The sequence below is a fragment of the Zootoca vivipara genome, chromosome 13 (assembly GCF_963506605.1).
Source record: "Zootoca vivipara chromosome 13, rZooViv1.1, whole genome shotgun sequence".
Taxonomy (NCBI): domain Eukaryota; kingdom Metazoa; phylum Chordata; class Lepidosauria; order Squamata; family Lacertidae; genus Zootoca; species Zootoca vivipara.
In genome coordinates, this window is record NC_083288.1 from 48,619,756 (window position 1) to 48,635,426 (window position 15,671).

General features: G+C 47.5%; 2 protein-coding genes across 2 annotated transcripts in view; one reads left to right on the top strand and one right to left on the bottom strand.

Moving 5' to 3' along the window:
• Positions 1-15,671, bottom strand: part of LOC118095902 (myosin-7) — a 373,415-nt gene that overhangs the window by 278,760 nt on the left and 78,984 nt on the right. The window lies entirely within an intron of this gene.
• The window catches only part of CPNE6 (copine 6), a 33,205-nt gene continuing 32,020 nt past the window's right edge, over positions 14,487-15,671 (top strand). The window contains exon 1 of the mRNA XM_035135031.2: positions 14,487-14,609. The gene's annotated coding sequence lies outside the window, so the exon portion shown is untranslated. The remainder of the gene's footprint in view (positions 14,610-15,671) is intronic.

Here is a 15,671-nt window from a genome sequence, read left to right on the forward strand (position 1 = left end):
TGAGCTAACATAAAGCTCCACTAGTCCAGCATCCTGCAAGCAGGATTCGAACACAAGAACACTCTCTCCTCCTCTGGTTTCCAGCCACAGGCATTCGGAAGCGCCGCTGCCTCTGAGTGCGAGTCCTTGTGTTTACGAGAGAAGGAGAAACGCTTTCTTTTGTCCATGAATAATTTTATAAAGTTCTATCACGTCGCTGCTTACTCGCCTCTTCTCCAAACTAAAATGTGGAGGAAAACTCCGGCCGAAAGTAATCGGACGCTGGTGAGGGCTCATCACCGAGCCTCCTTAGTGGTAGCGAAGGCATATTTTGCTGCCTCCATTGGGTCCTCCTTGTGCTGTCCAGCAGAGCTTTTCTGGGTAGTGTGGGGCCTCCCAAAGGAGGACGAGAAAATTGCCTTCACCCACCGGGATCCTGACTCTGCTGTTACGGCAGCTGAACCTCAAGTGGTTCCCAGAGCACCGTCTAGTCCTCTTGTGTTGGATGAGTTTCACTTAGTAAGGCTTGGATAAGGCGCAACACGAGAACGAGCCTTTTCTGCAGTGGCCCCCTGTTCGTGGGATGGGGAGGTTTGGCTGGCACTTTCATTATACACTTTGCAGTGCCAGGCAAAAACGTTCCTCTTTATCTGATTTATCATCCTAAAAGGTAAAGGGACCCCTGACCATTAGGTCCAGTCATGACCAACTCTGGGGTTGCGCGCTCATCTCGCATTATTGGCCGAGGGAGCCGGCGTATAGCTTCCAGGTCATGTGGCCAGCATGACAAAGCCGCTTCTGGCAAACCAGAGCAGCACATGGAAACGCCGTTTACCTTCCCGCTGTAGCGGTTCCTATTTATCTACTTGCATTTTGATTTGCTTTTGAACTGCTAGGTTGGCAGGAGCTGGGACCAAGCAACGGGAGCTCACCCCGTCACAGAGATTCGAACCGCCGACCTTCTGATCAGCAAGCCCTAGGCTTAGTGGTTTAACCACAGCGCCACCTAAATGTGCTGGGAGAGAGGGGTTATTGGTTTGTTTTTGTCCTTGTTTTCCTTGTGTGTTTTGTGGGGGGTTTTAATCTTGCATTTTTAATGTTGCTAACTGCCTTGAGATTTATGGATGGAGGGCAGTATACAAATTCAATAATAATAATAATAATAATAATAATAATAATAATAATAATAATAATGTCACCACAAATTCTGCAATTCTATCCTCTTGAGAATTTTGGTGGCCCATTTCTGAAACTCTACAGCTCTCGGAATCAGGGGCAGAGGTAGCTGCTCGGGCACCCAGAGTGGCGTGCACCTGGGGGGGGGGCGTCGGGCGTCCGAGTGTCCCGGGGGAGTGGGGCGGCGATGTCACCCCCCTCAGGGATGACACCCGGGGCAGACTGCTCGCACTGCACCCTCCTTGCTCCGCCGCTACTTGGAATCTCTAGCTTATTAGCCAGGAAATCTACAAAGGCCACAGACGTGAAGGCCATAGCCTGGTGGGGGCAATGGTTTGCAAATGGTGATCCTTAGATGTTTTACCTGGGATGGATTCAGTGGCCTCTGGAGAATGCCAACTCTCTCTCTCCCCTGAAAGCCTTTGACTCAGCCAGATCGGAACAGGTGTTGCAATTGCATTGACCCACGGAAAAACAACATGCCATCAACATAAGGGCCACTGAATATTCTGCTCTGTTAGGGCAAAATTCTGGGTGCGAGAATGCTCAGCCACCCAGCTCATCAGGCAAGGGCCTGTGGTCGTTGTGGAGTATAAAAGGAAGGAGTCCAGCCATGATCCGGAGCAAACAGCAAGGTTTATTACTGCGCAGCAGGTTCAATGCCAGACTGAACACCGTGAACAGGGCTGCAAGAACTTTTAAAAGTTCCCACCACCATTCCATAATGCACATCGAAAGCATCATACATACCTCACTTGTGACAGGGTAAAACGTCAGAAAAGGGGAAGGTGCAAGGGGCATTAGCATACAGGTAAACAGGAGGTAAACTCAATTAACATAAGGTAACAATGCGCGATGTCCCAGGACATTGATAAGCAAGTACCGGTACCAGTAAGTATCTGGGAGGGGATCCTTGAGTACCTGGCGGGGGAAAACAATGGGTCCAGGTGTGTGTATTGCCTCTGGCTTCGGAGGGTCGGGAATGGCAGGAGATGGTACATGAATGGATTATGGATATGCAGAGGAGCACCACCCTGGCTACGTGACCTCTCGCTTAAAGGGTTATGGCTGTTCCCTGCATCCCTGAGAGCCCTTGGCCAGAGTCACAAAAGGGGGTTTCATTTAGAAATACAGATACACGGTATTCATTCATAAAGAAATATGGTTACATAGAGTCTCAGGCAACAGAGAAAGGGTAGGAAAGGGAGCCTTTATTACACAGGGCTTGATATTGAGGGGTTCGTGTTGGTGCAATATAAGAGTGGTGTTGTAGGATCAGACGGGGTCCCCTTGAGGGCATTTGTGCCAATCTTGATTCCCAAATGAAGCCTCGTTTGGGTGCCCCCCCTATAAAATTCCCTAACATGCTCTGTGGGCAAAGAGCTCGGAGGTGCCCTTTCAACTGGTGCGAACAGTAGATCAGTGGTTTCCAAACTTCTCCAGGTCGCTGCCCCCTTGGTTCCACAAACACATCCCCGGCCCTATAAAAAGAACTACTCGGAATGGCACTTCTGCATGTCCCAATATGACACAGTAGAATTACAAACCGTGACAATTAATTGAACGTTTATTCAAAACTATTTGGTTTAATTAATCGAACTGGCGATCTTGTGACAACTCGGAATCGTACACACCAACAAATGTGTAGTGGGAAAATCCTTGGGCTCACTTGGATTGAAAAAACAAAAAGACAGCAGCCAGGAATATGGGAGCAAAACAGCAGCCAGTAGGTCTGGTGTTTAGTTTAAAGGAGTGTAGCAACAGGACTTCCACCCACCATATGGAAGGAGCAGGAAGGAGCCCAGAACAAAGGATGGCTCCCACTTCTATCAGTTTTACAAAGATACCCAAAACACCCCTAAAATTACAGCATGCATACATAGCAAATTGGGAGGGGAAGGTCTGGTGACAGGGTTTGCCCCCATCCTTCCCTTGACCCCACCTCACACCCATCAAGTAAGACAAAAGAAATATTTACAAGTTCCTGGTTTCCCAGGCCAAGTTAATCACACCTCTTTGTCCCAACCAAGAACCTAATGGAGGCAGTGAGAGATTTCACCTTCTTGGGCTCCTTGATCACTGCAGATGGTGACAGCAGTCACGAAATTAAAAGACGCCTGCTTCTTGGGAGAAAAGCAATGACAAACCTAGACAGCATCTTAAAAAGCAGAGACATCACCTTGCCGACAAAGGTCCGTATAGTTAAAGCTATGGTTTTCCCCAGTAGTGATGTATGGAAGTGAGAGCTGGACCATAAAGAAGGCTGATCGCCGAAGAATTGATGCTTTTGAATTATGGTGCTGGAGGAGACTCTTGAGAGTCCCATGGACTGCAAGAAGATCAAACCTATCCATTCTTAAGGAAATCAGCCCTGAGTGCTCCCTGGAAGGACAGATCGTGAAGCTGAGGCTCCAATACTTTGGCCACCTCATGAGAAGAGAAGAATCCTTGGAAAAGACCCTGATGTTGGGAAAGATGGAGGGCACAAGGAGAAGGGGACGACAGAGGACAAGATGGTTGGACAGTGTTCTCGAAGCTACCAACATGAGTTTGACCAAACTGCGGGAGGCAGTGCAAGACAGGAGTGCCTGGCGTGCTATGGTCCGTGGGGTCACGAAGAGTCGGACACGACTAAACGACTAAACAACAACAACAAGAACCTAATCCATCCCTGGATGGTTTGCTATTGTCCACCGGGTGGTTACCTGTCTGGCACCCATTTGCCAGGATGCCAGTTATTATCTCTTATGCAAGATATAGGTAGGTAGCTGTGTTGGTCTGCCATAGTCGAAACAAAAATTTAAAAATTCCTTCCAGTAGCACCTTGTTGTTGTTGTCCGACTCTTCGTAACCCCAAGGACCATAGCACACCAGGCACTCCTGTCTCCCACTGCCTCCCGCAGTTTGGTCAGACTCATGTTTGTAGCTTCAAGAACACTGTCCAACCATCTTGTCTTCTGACGTCCCCTTCTCCTAGTGCCCTCAATCTTTCCCAACACCAGGGTCTTTTCCAGGGAGTCTTCTCCTCTCATGAGGTGGCCAAAGTATTGGAGCCTCAGCTTCAGGATCTGTCCTTCCAGTGAGCACTCAAGGCTGATCTAGTAGCACCTTAGAGACAGAGCTTTTGTGGTATGAGCTTTTGTGTATCTGAAGAAGAGTGCATGCACAAGAAAGCTCATACCAATGACAAACTTAGTTGCTCCCTAAGGTGCTACTGGAAGGAATTTTTTTTTACCTTATGCAAGAGGCTGCTGTGTACGTGATCCCAGGTTTCAGGGATTATGGCTGTCTTTTTCCAGTTCCCCAAGTCCCTCCTTCGGTAGCCATGTTTTCAATGAGCAGAACAACTGTTGGAAATTATGTGGTGTCGTGTGTTATGTGGTGCTTTGAGGAGACATTGCGTGTGAACAAAGGGAGGGGGGTACACACTGTGCTAGAGGGGCAACCCCCCCCCCAATCATTATAAAAAAATCCTGTAACAATGTGACCAAAGGAAATAGCTTTGGAAGCTCTGTAGGTCCAAGATTGCCATGTGTCCTCTTTTTCCAGGACAGGTTCTCTTTTTCAGGTTAAATTTTTTTCTGGGCTGAGTTTTTGCCAAAATGTTTTTTGACATAGACATAACTGGTGGTTGAAGACTTTCCTCTGCTCTCTTCTCCTGCCCCCCTCTGCAATATATCGCAGCTTCTATCGCCTACCGTACATATTGTAATGGGACCACTGACCATTAGGTCCAGTTGCGGACGACTCTGGGGTTGTGGCGCTCATCTCGCATTATTGGCCGAGGGAGCCGGCGTACAGCTTCCAGGTCATGTGGCCAGCATGACAGAACCGCTTCTGGAGAACCAGAGCAGCACACGGAAATGCCGTTTACCTTCCCGCTGTAGCGGTACCTATTTATCTACTTGCACTTTGACGTGCTTTTGAACTGCTAGGTTGGCAGGAGCTGGGACCAAGCAATGGGAGCTCACCCCGTCACGGGGATTCGAACCGTCGACCTTCTGATCGGCAAGCCCTAGCCTCTGTGGTTTAACCCACAGCGCCACCCGTGTCCCTACATATTGTAGGGGTGCGGTTAAAAGGAGAGTCCTCATAGCGCCCTCTTTTCTGCTCTTCAAAATATGGCACCCCTATTAGGTCCAATTTACAGACTGCCCCTCTCCTCCCATGCTACCCTTTTTAACAGAGTAAAGGTAAAGGGACCCCTGACCATTAGGTCCAGTTGTGACTGACTCTGGGGTTGTGGCCCTCATTTCGCGTTATTGGCCGAGGGAGCCAGCGTACAGCTTCCAGGTCATGTGGCCAGCATGACAAAGCCGCTTCTGGCAAACCAGAGCAGTGCACGGAAACACCGTTTACCTTCCCTATTTATCTACTTGCACTTTGACGTGCTTTCGAACTGCTAGGTTGGCAGGAGCTAGGACTGAGCAACGGGAGCTCATCCCATCACGGGGGTTCGAACCGCCGACCTTCTGATCAGCAAGCCCTAGGCTAAGTGGTTTAACCCACAGCGCCATTTCAGATCAGGAAGGAAGGTCTGCTTGCGAGGGACCTTGTGGTGTGAATTGCCCAGCCATGAGGTCTGAAGCCCGGCTCCCCCGTTGGGAGTTATTGGGAGTGAGAGACTCTCCCTTCTCTGAATCTATCCATGACTCAGGAATCTGGGTTTCAACGATACCTGCTTCAGCAGTGAGCCAGAGACCAAAAATACCCCAAATTTGGCATTCGATTAAAAATCACGGTGCCCATTGCTGAGTGCATGGGTGGGTGCAGATAACAGGCCCCAAAGAAGAGCACCCTTCCCCAATCTGTTGCCCTTGGAATTACTGGGGGTTGCAGCTCCTTCCAGCCCCAAACATCTGGAAGGCCCTGAGCTTGGGAAGAGAGATAAACAACATGAGTGCAGTACCGCCAAATGGCCAGCAGGTGGCAGGGGCGGTATTGTTAAAAGGAAGCACATTCCTGTCTGAGAATTTGTTCTGCATTTTTCCTTTCAGGTTCCCGCCCCCCTTGAGAGCTTCTCTTTTCCTCTTTTTTCTTTCTCTCTCTCCTTCTGCTCCACTTATTCTTAAACATGTTCTCTCATGGGACCCTCAGGACGTCACAGAGCAGAGAAAACTGCCTCAGGCGATCTCCATACAGGCCCATATTGCATACTCTGGCCGGCAGCCACTATCCCCGAATCTACCTGCAAACTCTTTCTTTGAACAGAAGGTGTCGAAAGGGACAATTTCCGTTCTCTCTGTGTCTCTTTGTTCCAGCATTAAGCCCAGTTCTCCACATTATTGCAGCGATTTACAAATTCTCTTCTAAATACCCCTCACAAAAATTTCTTCATCCTTTTTGTGCAGATTTCTTCTAATAACCCTCTTTTTTTTTGTATGCAGCTTTGACTAAGGTACACATTGTGCAGGCAATTTCTCCTAACGGAATGCATCATTTTCTATGTCCTTTTCTTCAGTACGTTCATTATTTATGCTTTCATTCTCCCTAATATATTCATTTTTGTAAACACTGGTTGGCTGGAGAACGGCACAGCAAATTTTGGATAAGTGCGAATTTCAAAGGGAGGCTGTGTTTTGGTTCTCGTATTGTTTTGGAGAGTGCACAATTGGATCAATTTGGCTTTAAAGGTAAACTTCCTGTGAAGGAGGCACACAAAGAAGGGCCTCAGAAGATGATCGCAGAGTCCGGGTCAGTTCATATGGTCCTGAGCCATTTAAGGTCAATACTAGCATTTTGAATTGGGCCTAGAAACTAATTGGCAGCCAGTGTAGTCTGACCAATATCGGTGAAAAATGCTCAAACCATCTTGCCCCGATGAGCAGCCTGGCTGCAAAACTTTGCACCAGCTGAAGTTTCCAAACCTCATTCAGAGACAGCACTTCGTATAACACTTTGCGGCTTGCTGATCAGAAGGTCGGTGGTTCGAATCCCTGTGATGGGGTGAGCTCCCGTTGCTCGGTCCCGGCTCCTGCCCACCTAGCAGTTCGAAAGCACATCAAAAATGCAAGTAGATAAATAGGGACCGCTCCGGCGGGAGGGTAAACGGTGTTTCCATGCGCTGCTCTGGTTCGCCAGAAGCAGCTTTGTCATGCTGGCCACATGACCCGGAAGCTGTCTGCAGACAAACGCCGGCTCCTTCGGCTTATAGAGTGAGATGAGCGCTGCAACCCCAGAGTCGGACATGACTGGACCTGATGGTCAGGGGCCCCTTTACCTTTAACCTAGAGGTTACCAGTACCTAGGCGACAGACGTTAGAATATCCTTTGTTATAACATAAAATTTTATTGAATTTTCAAAAATTTAACATATATACTTTAATACATAATAAATTTGTCTTTTTGCAAGTGCCTAGGGCTTGCTGATCAGAAGGTCGGCGGTTCGAATCCCTGCGACGGCGTGAGCTCCCGTTGCTCGGTCCCAGCTCCTGCTAACCTAGCAGTTTGAAAGCATGTCAAAGTGCAAGTAGATAAATACTGTAGGTACCGCTACAGTGGGAAGGTAAACGGCGTTTCCGTGCACTGCTCTGGTTCGCCAGAAGCAGCTTTGTCATGCAGGCCACATGACCCGGAAGCTGTACGCCGGGTCCCTCGGCCAATAATGCGAGATGAGCGCGCAACCCCAGAGTCGGTCACGACTGGACCTAATGGTCAGGGGTCCCTTTACCTTTACCTTACCCTATTTTCCAGTGTTTTAATTCCCCCCTCTGCTGCACAATGCCTTCTTTTCCTTACCCTGACACATCAATACTGTATTTTCTAATTCCTTCCGTTGCTCATATTTCAAACCCTGCTCGCAAGTCCATCACTCTATAGCGTTTCCTTAAATAGTCCGAAAAGGGCTTCCATTCTTTCACAAAGCAATCATTGTTTGATTCTCTTATTCTAGCTGTTAACTTTGGCCATTCTGCAGAGTCCATCTCCTGACTTATCTGCTCTTCCTTCTTGGGCACCTCTTATTCCTTCCGTTTTTTGTGCATAGAGAATCCTAGCAGCTGTCGTTACATGCACAAAGAAGTTAGGCTATCCTGATTGAAATGGGACACTCCTGCAACAATCTGGAGTCCCCCCCCCCCCCCGATAGGCAGATATTTTGCTGCTGGAGCAGAATGACACCCCCCCCCTCTCCAGCACAAACTCAAGTTGCATAATATCTAAGGCAGGCCAAGTTATTTTGGCACCGGGAAGCCAATCATTCCCCCAAGTGCCTGTCTCACTCCCAGGTGGGGAAAAAATACAAATACAGCAATAATTAGCAATTTGCTGCTTTCAGAGGCCCCAAAGCATCTGCCTGGGGTGGCTGCCTCACTCCTAGAGCCGGCCCTAAAAAAAATCAACATATATCCCATTCCTGCCAGATTTTCTAGGCTCGGGCAAAATCTGAGCCCCCCAAACTCTCCATTTGGGTCTTCGGACTCTCCCCACCCTGTACCCTCTGTCCTTGGGCCATGCCCCCTCACCGATCCAGCTTCACACCGTCCACGGCCATTTTTTCACGTGGCCAAATGTGATCTCGAACTCTGGCCATGTCTTTTGTAATAATAATAATAATAATAAATTATTTATACCCTGCCCATCTGGCTGGGCTTCCCCTGCCACTCTGGGCGGCTTCCAACAAACATTAAAATACATCAAATATCACAGATTAAAAACTTCCCTAAACAGGGCTACAGCGGGAAGGTAAACGGCGTTTCCATGTGCTGCTCTGGTTCGCCAGAAGTGGCTTTGTCATGCTAGCCACATGACCTGGAAGCTATACACCGGCTCCCTCGGCCAATAATGCGAGATGAGCGCGCAACCCCAGAGTCGGTCACGACTGGACCTAATGGTCAGGGGTCCCTTTACCTTTACCTTAAATGTCAGGTAGTTGTTTATCTCTCTGACCTCTGATGGGAGGGTGTTCCACAAAGTTATTGTACTACCAACCTTACTGTATGCTTGTGAAACATGGACCACCTATAAACAGCATCTCCAACTCCTCGAAAGATTCCATCAACGGTGTCTCCGAAAAATGTTACACATCACTTGGGAAGACAGGCAAACTAATATCAGGGTACTGGAAGAAGCAAAGATCACCAGTGTTGAAGCAATGATTCTTCAACATCAACTTCGTTGGACATGTCATGTTGTGCGGATGCCTGGTGACCGTCTTCCAAAGCAACTACTCTATTCCGAGCTTAAAAATGGAAAGCGTAATGCTGGTGGTCAACAAAAGAGGTTTAAAGACTGTCTCAAGGCAAATCTAAAAAAATGTAGTAAAAACACCAACAGTTGGGGAACACTGGCCTGCGAGCGCTCCAATTGGAGAACAGCCTTTACCAAAGGCGTCATGGATTTGAAGACACTTGAACTCAGGATGAAAGTCCACACTGTGGAAGGACGTGTGGATCCAGAATTGCCCTACACAGTCACTTACGGACTCATTTATAAAACCGTGTTTTACGAGTGACCACCAAAGAAAGAAAGAAGAAAGGACAGAGGACAGAGAGGAAGGTGTGGGGAGAGCCAGCAGTACATACGAAGGTAAAATTTGCATTTGTCACTCAAAACTTGCATTTGTCACTCGGATAGCTTTTGCCCCTGGCCTTGCCCACCTTGGGCTTTTGGCCCTCAGAAAGTTGGCCAGACGGGTATGCGGCCCTCAGGACTGAAATAAGCCCCTCATTTTGAGTGGCTTTCCGGCTCCTAGTGCAGATCACAGCAATTGCCACCAATTATCCTGTATCTTTAAGGCAGAGTTACCCAAACTAAGGCCCGGGGGCCGGATGCGGCCCAATCGCCTTCTAAATCTGGCCCACGGACGGGCTGGGAATCAGCATGTTTTTACATGAGTAGAATGTGTCCTTTTATTTAAAATGCATCTCTGGGTTATGTCCTTTGATCTAAAATGCATCTCTGGGTTATTTGTGGGGCCTCCCTGGTGTTTTTACATGAGTAGAATGTGTGCTTTTATTTAAAATGCATCTCTGGGTTATTTGTGGGGCATAGGAATTAGTTCATTTCCCCCCCAAAAATATAGTCCGGCCCCCCACAAGGTCTGAGGGACAGTGGACCGGCCCCTTGCTGAAAAAGTTTGCTGACCCCTGCTTTAAGGGTTTATTGACCATACCCTGACCCTTCCCTTCCATATTTATTGAAAGAACGATTCTCCTCCACCTCTTGCAGTTTGAGGGGGCTTAAAGCAGTCTTTAAAATTGAAGAAATGCTTTTCTAAAGATGCATGACTCCCCCCTCCCCACAAAATAACCAGCCAGCTGCCATAAAACTGTTTTTGTCTTTATTCAGAGTACACACACACAACTTGGGGTGTTGGGATCCAAACGTCACAGTAAATGGAGTGATTTCAATTAAAACCAACATCATAGGGTGACTCTATTTTTTAAAAATGATATTTTTAATTAATGTTTTCATTTAAATGTTGGAAATAGAAGAAGAAGAAGAAGAAGAAGAAGAAGAAGAAGAAGAAGAAGAAGAAGAAGAAGAAGAAGAAGAGGAGGAGGAGGAGGAGGAGGAGGAGGAGGAGGAGGAGGAGGAGGAGGAGGAGGAGGAGGAGGAGGAGGAGGATAATCCTGAACTCAGTACAGTCGCAGCAAAAGAAGATTGGTAAATTAAGTTAATGGAATATGCTGAAATGGTTAAAATTTGGGAAATCTAGAAATTAAGATGACAACAATATAAAGAAGAATTGGAAGCGTTTATTGTACATACACAAAAGCAATGCACATAAGTAAATACATTAGCACGTTTTCGAAAAACACTCGTAACATGTTGGGCAATGTATTAAAAATTGAAGAAAACAGAAGTTAAGATTTTTTGGACATGCATAAATGAAAATAATAAAATGGAACCAGGGGAGGGCATGGAGGGAAGTCGAGGGAATCCCAAACTAAGGATTTAATATGAATTGTTTTTAAAAAAACAACACAATAGTGTATGTGTGTGTTCTTTATAATTATTATTTCATTTTTCTCATTTATTTTCTTTCAATGAAATGTTTTTGCTTTTTGTAAAAAGTCACAGGGTGACTCTAGACCAGGGGTCAGCAACCTTTTTCAGCCATGGGCCGGTCCACTGTCCCTCAGACCATGTGGTGGGCCGGACTATTTTTTTTGGGGGGGGGAATGCACAAATTCCTATGCCCCACAAATAACCCAGAGATGCATTTTAAATAAAAGCACACATTCTACTCATGTAAAGACACGCTGATTCCCGGACCGTCCGCGGGCCGGATTGAGAAGGCGATTGGGCCGCATCCGGCCCCCAGGCCTTAGGTTGCCTACCCCTGCTCTAGACAATGGTTTCCCAAACTTGGGTCTCCAGCTGTTTTTGGACTACAGTGCCAATAATCCCTGATTGCAGAAGGATGGGGGTGGAGACACCTGGTTTAGCCGGCCAGTTGAAGCTCTTTCCCAGGGTGTGGCCACTGTCAAATGTTGGCAGCTTCCAGGAGCCACAGGTGAGAGCTGAGTTGGGACCAAAGGCAGGCAAACCACCCCAGAACGAGCATGACATGTCCCCTACTAGAAGGACTACCCCCTCCCCTAACACCCCATACACCCCGTATACGTGAAATAATAATAATAATAATAATAATAATAATAATAATAATAATAATAATAATAACCTCAACATGCCACTTCTTCACACTGAATTGCATTTGCCAATTCCTAAACATTAGGAAGAACTTCCTGACAGTAAGAGCTGTTCGGCAGTGGAACTTGCTGCCAAGGAGTGTGGTGGAGTCTCCTTCTTTGGAGGTCTTTAAGCAGAGGCTTGGACAGGCATATATCAAGAATGCTTTGATGGTGTTTCCTGCTTGGCAGGGGGTTGGACTGGATGGCCCTTGTGGTCTCTCCCAACTCTATGATTCTATGATTCTAATTTTCATGCCTGCTCCCCCAGTCTGGAGATCGTTACTTTTGGAGTTTTGCCTTAACCCCCCTGAACAATTTGGCATTGTCTGCAAACTCGGCTTCCTCGCAGCTCACCCCTGGTTCTGGATTATTAATGAACAAATTAAAAAGCGCAGGCCCCATTTCCTATCCTTGGGGGAGCCTCTGATTTCTACATCCTTCCGTGGGGAAAACTCTCCATTTATTCCTGCTCTCTCTGCTTCCTGCTGCTTAACAAATTACTGATCCGCAAATGGAGCTTCTTACCCCACCAAGGCTAGGCTTGCTCAGGAGTATTTGCTAAGGGACGTAATTGAAATTTCCTGCGAGATGTATTATGTTCTAAATTCGATTTGCTGTCAGAAGGGGACCCATAGCTCAAACCTGTGTGGAAGGATCTCCCCCCCTGCTGTTTTCATTGCTATCCCCTGCTATCCTGGCAGCAATTTATCAGCACAGCGTGACGGGGAGGTCTGTTCTCCAAAGTCAGATTAATGCTCAGCCTTGTGCACTGAGCGTAGGTGCTCGGAGACTGTGTAAAGAAAGCAACTTAATTAGCCCAGCGCAGCTTTTTTGTGTGGGATAGCCTCAGATATATGGAAACGCAAATCTGAAACAATCCCATTCAGGAAAAAATATATGTGCTGTTAAAAAGTCTCCCCCGCCCTCAAATTTTTTTATTCATTTTATACATACAAATAAAACAAACAACTAATAACACAAAAATACTTCTTATTAATCATAACTTTCCTTAATAGGTGACTTCCCTCAGTCCCCTCCATCTGAATGTCATTTCTATTCATCTTTGGCAATTCCATACAATTTACAAATAAACCATTTTTGCACTAAAACATTCTATACTTAACCTACATTCTACATTTACACCGAAAGTCTATATTTACTTCCCTAAGGGATCTTAAATATCACAATATTTTTTTCAAATGTAATTTAAATTTATTCCAATCTTCTTGCACCGGCTGTTAAAAAGTCTTTTGTCCCTTTTGTCTGTCCTAAATTTACTCATGGGATGGCCTAATGATCTACTATTAGAGGGAGAAAAACTATTATTATTATTATTATTATTATTATTATTATATCCTTCCTTTCCTCCAAGGAGCTCAAGGCAGCCTGCTTTGTTTTCTCCTCCTGCCTCCATTTTCTCCTCCCAACAACCCTGTGAGGTAGGCTAGTTGGAGAGACAGTGAGCTGCCCAAGGTCACTCAGGGAGCTGCTTGACCGAGTGGGGATTTGAACCCTGCTCCCCCAGATCCCTTGTCTGACACTCTAACCACTACACCACACTGCCTCTCCTCCTTATGTCCATTCCTTGCACAGTGTCACAGATCTCCAGTGGGTGCCGTCAGGGTAGGACTTTTGGGAATAAATCTGCAGTCCCACTCGGCAGAATGAGCAGAACCCGCCCACAAAAAAACACAGCAGGGCAGCTGCCCTGCCATATTGTGATATAAGGAGGGTTGGGTAGGGAGGGGGGAATTGGATTCAGGTAGCATTTAAAGGCAACCCTACGCCCAACCCCACTTCCCAAAACAACACACAGGCGGAATACACACAGTTGTCCTTCAGAATTGGCACCCCTCTGGGTTTTTGCAATGCTGTTCTCCAGCCCAGTAAATGTGCACAAAAGTGCATTTATTAGGGTAAAGCATTCATTTTCTAAATAAACAATAAAATGCATGCGTTTTATTTATTTAAATAACATGATCAAAATGCATCCACTTTGGGAAGGGGAATGCTATGCAAAAGAAAAAAGTATATAACGGGCAAAATTGCATAATAGAATTGGGAGGCATTTGCACTAAGATGCTGGTGAGTTTTCATGAGGACTTAAAAACAAACAAACAAACAAAAAAACCCAGAAATCCTGATGTGGAAATGTGAAGAACTGAATTTACGATTGGGGAAATGGGGGAGGAGGAAAAGCTGAGACGAGCCAAAATTGGCAGATCAACTCCCTCCCTGGATGCAAGTCAAGCGGTATTACCTTAGGAAAAGAACAGAAGCGTATCAAGACTGTGATGTCCGGAGCCTAAAACCACCCAAAGGTTTCGCTGCATCTTCTCTTGCACAGAAAGTGACCCAACCCCTTGATCATTTCTGTCTCCCCTTAGATATATATCTATTTCCCCTACATCTTTCCCTGTGGGTTTTCTTTTTTCACACGGGAACGACCAAGCCTGCGCGGAGCGTCCCAGAATTTTTTAATTTTATTTTGCCTCTAAGAGCTTCGGCCACCTTGCAGAGCCCCATCGCCGCTGCCACCGCCAGGCATGGCTCTGAGTGAGTGTGTGGCCTCCCCCTCCCTTACACTGCGGAGTCTAAGAAGGGGGAGGAGCCAGGGAAAGACATGGGATGGAGGGAACGTGACAGCAGCAAAAAAAGAGAGCGCGCACGAGACAGCCGGAGGAGCTAGGAGGTGGAGGGGGAAAAGACTGATCCACAACAAGGACTTACGGGGAGAAAAGAGCAGCTCAGCAGGTGAGGAAGGAAAGGAAGAGAGGAGCCGAGAGGACTTTCCACCCTCTGCATCCTTCTGCCAAGGTAAAAGCTGCCTCGCCTCCTGCTGTCTTAGCCAGCCCTGCAGTGGTACCCAAGGAAAGCCATTTCCCCCGCCCACGAGGGATGCTCCGGGAACTGTCCCAGGTGCTGAAAGGATGCTCTGCATTGCCCTGCCCTGTGGGGTGGGATGTGTGCTGCTGACGCTGCTGCGACACGTCTGACAGAGCTGTGTGATGTTGTGCGTGTCCCGGGACCCCTCCCCCAGGAAGGGGTGCCCCTCGGGTGGGGAGGAAACCCTTCCCACGTAGGAGTCCCTGTGGGGAGGCTCTGGGCTGCGTGTCTCTTTTCACGGGGCTCTGCCTGGGTTATGTGTGCGTCTGCCTGGATTGTGGCGCCTTCTCTCTGCCCCTCCGCCTCCGGCCACGAGTCAGGTCATGCGTCGCACAGCCGGTGCGCCCCCGTGTCTCGTGCGCCTGCTTGGGGCCAGTGACGTATGTCACAAACTTGGGCATGTCTGTGCAACCTTCCCCTCTGTTTTGGTGTTGTGCGAGCCCTTCCCTGACCCTACAGCCTCATGCGTGTGTCCGGCACTGCGATCCTGTCCATCTCTAGGAGATCCTAACCATGTGCGTTACGCATGCCCTCCCCCCTTGCGGGGCAGGGCTCAGCTGCGTTGCTGGCCTGGGTGTGGCGGGAACTGAGCCCTGACTAGGCTTGCTCGCCCCTCTTCCGAGTCTCTCTCCTTGCCCACGGAAAGATTATGAAAACAACCCCTCCCCTCTCCTCCCTCCCTGTGTCCCAGTCTCTTTCGGTGCTGGGTGGAACGGCACTTAGTTCTTCTCAGTCTCCAGGGAAACCTTTCAGGATCATCCGAAGATTCGAAAGCAGGAGTTTGCAGGCGAAACTTTGTTTAACTTAGACAAGCTGCAATGGCCTGAAAAATAATAATTATTATTATATGAAAAGTATTAGACAGATTCTGGGAGGGTTCATAATCCTTCTCCTGGAAGAGTAAAATAAAAAATAAAAAATGGAGCCTCACAGTAGAACTTTAGAGACAGACAACAACAAAATGCAGGGAAGTATTCCCACCTTTCTGGCCTG